This window comes from Microcaecilia unicolor, chromosome 1, assembly GCF_901765095.1.
Source record: "Microcaecilia unicolor chromosome 1, aMicUni1.1, whole genome shotgun sequence".
Classification (NCBI taxonomy): Eukaryota; Metazoa; Chordata; class Amphibia; order Gymnophiona; family Siphonopidae; genus Microcaecilia; species Microcaecilia unicolor.
Genome location: NC_044031.1, coordinates 700,639,270 through 700,645,535, shown reverse-complemented (window position 1 = coordinate 700,645,535; position 6,266 = coordinate 700,639,270).

Below are 6,266 nucleotides of genomic sequence, written 5' to 3'. Positions count from 1 at the left end.
TTGTAACAAGTGAGCCATCATTTAAGTGCAAAGAATTTGCAGAAATGACCAGAATACTGGCATACAGTATATGAACATACGTGCATAAATACCAAGACTGGTTATGCACTATTCACTAAAATGATGCCTAAATGTAATGGCATATAGCTTAAAGGTGGGTGAATACACAGGTCGAGTGTGGAAAGGTGAACAATTGCATGTGTAAATTATACAATACTATAATATGCTCATTTTTTAAGCATTTAGGCACAAGCATTTATACCAGCTCCATGACTGCTGTAACTGGTTATGACTAAATTATACTCACATATTTGCTTTGCTCCATTTATATTCTCACAAGGAAAGTAGGTGTCTGCTTTTCTTTATAGAATATGGGTCCAATGTTCAGCTGGCGGCAGGCAGCGCTTTTGTGGTCTGTTGCCAGCATTAATCCCGGATATTCAATGTCGGGCCATTTCCGGTGACCGGATTTGAATATCTAGGATTATTTTGGCTGCTAAAACGTTAACCGGCTATGACGATATTCAGCACTAATCGGTTAACTTTTTAGCAGTCAAAGATAGGCCTGCCATTTAAGTGGCCTATTTTGACCACGCAACATAGCCAGTTTGGTGCTGAATATCTATGCCTAACCAGCTATGTCACACGATACACCTGATTATCTCCTCTGTATATCTGCAGTTATGCACTTAAATGCTATTTAACCGGCCAGTAGCCACTCTTGGTTGGTTAAATAATTTTGAATATCAGGGGGGTCAGTTCCTAATGGGTGCCTTCTTGACATCTAAAAAATAGGTGCCTTTCTTAAGTTTAAATGTGTGCACATACCTCTGGATTCTATACAGCGCGCCTAGAAATCCACGCTTAAATCCAAGTGTATTCTGTAACAACTCACATAACTTAATTGACTTAACAAGCTAATCAGCATTGACACAGCTAATGAGCATTAATTGGCACTAATTAGAATTTACATGCACATCTCGACAAGCGCATTCTGTAATGCAGTGCTCCTAACTTCCAATGCATGCAGGCAAAAAGGGACATTGTTATAGGTGGGGAAATGGGTGTTTCATGGGTGTTCTGAAATTTACATGCGTAGTTATAAAATATGGCCCATTATGCCTAAATCTACATGCTGAGATTTACGCCACATTTTCGTAGGTGTAAATGGATGCACGTAGTTTCAGGTGCTGGGATATCAATTAAGCATATTCTATATGCTGCGCCTAATTCTAAGTGCAGCTTATAGAATACACTTAGTCGGCACTGCTTTCTGTTCTGATTTTTTAGGCACCATATATAAAATCTCCCTCATAGGGGCTGATGATCAGCCAGTGAGGTCACCAGCTTAAGTTGGACACCAGTGTCAGCTTTTACCTTTATCCGTAAACTTAGCACCGACATCCGTACAGGTAATGGTGCTGAATACGTGGATACTGCGGTCTCTGTGCCACAGTATCTGTTGGCAGATAGTGCCTGATTATCACCAATGTGGGTGATTTATTTGCCCAACTGTACTCCACCCCTAACCCAGCTCTATGTTTTATGAAAGGTATGAGGCTGTTTAGTGATTTAAATGGTCGACTGGTATCCATGCAACTTTTCAAAATATACAGATAGGCAATTTAAAAATGCAATTATTACAGAGGCATAAGCAACTTTTCCTAAAGTTTAGACCACATGTGTTCAAACTAGGAGGGATATGCTGGCTAAATTTTCTGTGTAAATGTGTTATCAAATTGAATTCTTTGCAATATATCTTTTTTTCCACCCAGATCACTTAGATAAATTTCTTAGTTCCAGAAGTGTTGGATCACCTCTATTTCCACTTCATAGTATTACAACATATACTCCTTGATTGATATGATTATGCTGAGCTTGGTTTTTGGATTGCTTTCTATTTCCTTTGGATATCTAAGGATAGATATTTTTTCTTTGAATTGTGCCTTGCTCCCTCAATTTTGCAGGCCGGGCCCGGGGAATTTTGTCCCCCTGCCCCCCCCCCCCAGTGGCCCTGAATACGAGTGTAAGTCAGTGTCTACGTCCCTACACATAGGCACACCCACTAACACCATAGCAATAGCAGGCATAAATGTGCACACCTAAACGAAAAACTTCATTGCAAAATTTACAGTATTCTGTAAGTTATATGCATATATGTTGTACATGCCCATGAACCACCCATGCTCTTCCCTGTGAACACCTCCATGCATTTACATGCTAAACCAGTTGTGTGCTTAGGTTACAGAATACTGCTGAGCATGCGGCTAGTACTTATTATTATTATTAGCATTTGTATAGCGCTACCAGATGCACGCAGCGCTGAACACATGACACAAAGAGACAGTCCCTGCTCAAAAGAGCTTACAATCTAAATAATACAGACAGACAAGACAGTTATGGGTGAGGGAAGTAATGGGTGAGAAGGAAGGAAGGGACAATTGAGTAGTGGCTAGGAGCTAAAAGCAGCAGTGAAAAGGTGGGTTTTCAGCATAGATTTGAAAACAGGTAGAGATGGAGCTAGACGTATAGGTCCAGGAAGTCTATTCCAGGCATAAGGTGCTGTGAGAGGAAAGGAACGAAGCCTGGAGTTAGCAGTGGAGGAGAAGGGGGACGACAAGAGAGATTTGTCCAGTGAACGGAGTTCACGGGGAGGAATGTAGGGAGAGATGGGAACGGAGAGGTAATGGGGGGCTGCAGAGTGGATGCATTTAAAGGTCAGTACGAGAAGTTTAAACTGTATGCATAACTGTAATAGTCGTGTGCGTAAGTGCGAATATTCTATAACTTATGTGTGCAATTGACACCTAACTTTAGGCAGTCCATTGTAGGATGAGGGGATATGGCTTATACAGTCTGCCCATGTGTATCCTCTTCCTTAGAGAGCCTGTGTACTTGTCTTCATAAAGAAGTATTTCTTTAGGTTACTTCAGAGTCTATCCTCTTTCACACTCATCCAGTGCCCCCTCATGACAGTTTCTTTTCAACTGGAAGAGGTCCATCTCCAATGCATTATACCATGTTGCTTTTAACTTCTAACCCTTACTCATTTGGTTCAGCACCCATTTTTATCTTTCCCACCTTATCCCTTATTTGTCCTGTTTGTCTGTCCTAGTTAGTTGTAAGCTCTTTCAAGCAGGGACTGTCTCTTCATGTCCAGTGTACAGCGCTATGTACATCTAGTAGCACCATAGAAATGATAAGTAGTGGTAGCAGTAGTATATTTCCCCTCTCCTGTCTTTCTTCCAAAATATGTGTATTAAGATCTTTAAGTCTGACCCTATATGCTTTATGTTGAAGACCACTGACCATTTTAGTAGCTGTTCTCTGGACTGACTGCATCTTGTTTATATCTTTTGAAGGTGCAGTATCCTGAATTCCACTCTAAATGGGGTCTCACCAAAGGGAAAGGGGACTTGATATACTGCCTTTCTGTGGTATTTTGCAACTACATCCAAAGTGGTTTAAATATACAGTATATAGGTACTTATTTTGTACCTGGGGCAATGGAGGGTTAAGTGACTTGCCCACAGTCAAGGAGCTGCAGTGGGAATTGAACCCAGCTCCCCCAGATCAATGTCCACTGCACTAACCACTAGGCTACTCCTCCACTCACTTGTAGAGACTTATAGAGACATTATCACTTCCTTTTTCCTATTGGCAAATCATTTCCTTATCTACCCAAGCATCCTTTTGGCTTTTGTTGCATTTTCTACCTGTTTGTCCACCGTAAGATCACCAGATAAGAACAGAACTTGGGAATGATTCTATTTCATGTTCGGAAGTACTTCACTCCCTGTATTGTACCGCTCACTTAGGTTTTTACAGCCCAAATGCATGACTCTTTTTTTAGCATCAAATCTCAGCTATCAAATTTCAGATCAATCTTCAAGCTTTGCTAGACCCCATGCTATAATATTACTGACAAAAATGTTAAAAAGAACAGGACCAAGAAACAATCCCTATGGCACACCACAGATAACACCCTTTTCCTGAAAGTGAATTCCATTTACCCCTATCCTTTGTCGCCGTCCACTCAACCAGTTTCTAATCTAGTCAGTCACTTTAGGACCTTAAAGTCTTTGCTGAAATGTAAGTATCTGTAGCCCCGTTATAGCCTCATTATGGATAGAATATAGAAATCAGAATTGAGATGTTCAAGTCAGGACACGCACAAGTCTGGTAGTATTATGGAAAAGGAGCTGCTGTCATAGAGTCTTTTCTAAAATACATGCAGGAATATATGTGTATGCACCAGTTACCTGTGGTAGGAGCAACCATTTTACAACTGTCAAAGTCTAAAACGTTAACGAAGGCAACTAGGCAACATGTACATCTAAGTGTTGGCATTTACACTTGTAAGTTGGTGTTAGTCCTGACACTCAAACCTATGTGTGTGTGTGTACCATTCTGGAAACCACACATCTAAATGCTCTATTAACTGCAAAGCCTGAAATCATTTTGCGCAATTGATTTTTTTTTTTTGGGGGGGGGGGGCACTGGATTATTAATGGACTGACCACCCTAATCCCTCCTGTAGAGCACTGGCCAAAATGAGCACTTTTACAAAACCCATATGCAGCTGTAAATCCCAACGTTGATCAAGGGGATCATAGACGTACATTCCCCTTATGAAATGGGGAAGATGTGTATTTCTTTGATCCTGTCCTAGTCCCACCTAAACCACACCTCCTCACCATATCACCAGGTATTGCTAATTTACAACATGCGTAAATCCTGGCATAGTGAACTTGGGTTTTCAACATTTATTCAATATATGTGAATAAATGCCAGTATTTACACATACAAATTTAAAATTTGTAAAATTAGAGCCATCACATCTAGCACTCTCCCTTGATTTAACTCTTTGATCACCCAAAGAAATTAATCAGATTTGTCTGACAAACCTAACCACTAGTAAAACCATGCTGCCTTGTGTCCTGCAATCCACTGTATTCCAGAAACTGGGCATTATAAACCAATTTAATTAATGTAGGTGCCCTTTTACTAATCTATGTTTAGCAGCTAGTGTTTTACTGCATGGTAGCATTGACTTGTGTTAAAAGAAGCCAACGCTGTTAAAAAAGAAAACTCGCACACACACGAACCTCATGCTAGGGGCAGGTTTCAGGCATTATTATTATTAGTATTTGTATAGCACTACCAGACGCACGCTGCGCTGAACGCCTGACACAGAGAGACAGTCCCTGCTCAATACAGCTTACAATCTAAAAATACAGACAGACAAGACAGTTAAGGGCGAGGGAAGTACTGGGTGAGAAAGGAACAAGGGGAGGGCAATTGAGTAGTGGTGAAAAGGTGGGTTTTCAGCATAGATTTGAAAACAGGTAGAGAAGGAGCTAGTCGTACAGGCTCAGGAAGTCTAGTCCAGGCATAAGGTGCCACTAGGGAAAAGGAACGAAGTCTGGAGTTAGCAGTGGGGGGGCGACGAGAGATTTGACCAGTGAGCGGAGCTCACGGGGAGGAATGTAGGGAGAGATGAGAGTGGAGAGGTAATGGGGGGCTGCAGAATGGATGCATTTAAAGGTCAGTAAGAGAAGTTTGAACTGTATGCGGAAGTGGACAGGGAGCTAGTGAAGTGACTTGAGGAGTGGGCTAGTGTGGGTATAACGATTTTGGCGGAAAATAAGTCATGCTGCAGAATTTTGGACAGACTGGAGAGGAGAGAGATGGCTGAGTGGAAGACCAGTGAGAAGCAAATTGCAATAATCCAAGCGAGAGGTGACAAGGGTTTGGATAAGGGTTCTGGTAGCGTATTCAGAAAGGAAGGGGCGAATTTTGCTAATGTTGTAGATAAAGAAATGACAGGTTTTGGCGATCTGTTGAATATGTGCAGAGAAGAGAGAGGAATCAAAGATGACTCCAAGGTTACGAGCCGAGGAGACAGGGAGGATGTGAGAGCCATTAACAGAGATAGAGAATGGGGGAAGAGGGGAGGTGGGTTTAGGGGGAAAATGAGAAGTTCAGTTTTAGTGATATTTAGCTTCAGGCATGACTGAGATGCAATGGAGGTGTGTTTGGCTGTGATAGCTAGTGCTTGGGCCAATGCTGTGTATTAGCTTTCATGATGCCAATAGTGCATCTACGCTCAACACCACCTCAAGAGATAGCTTTAAGTACAGCTGTGCTTCTGGCAGTTCAGTAGCTTGGCCACTGCCCAGAATGTAAAAAAAAAAAAAAAAGAAGAGCTGAGGCAGCAACCGTTTACCCCATCTATATCTCCTGGCATAAGTATTCCCTTTCTT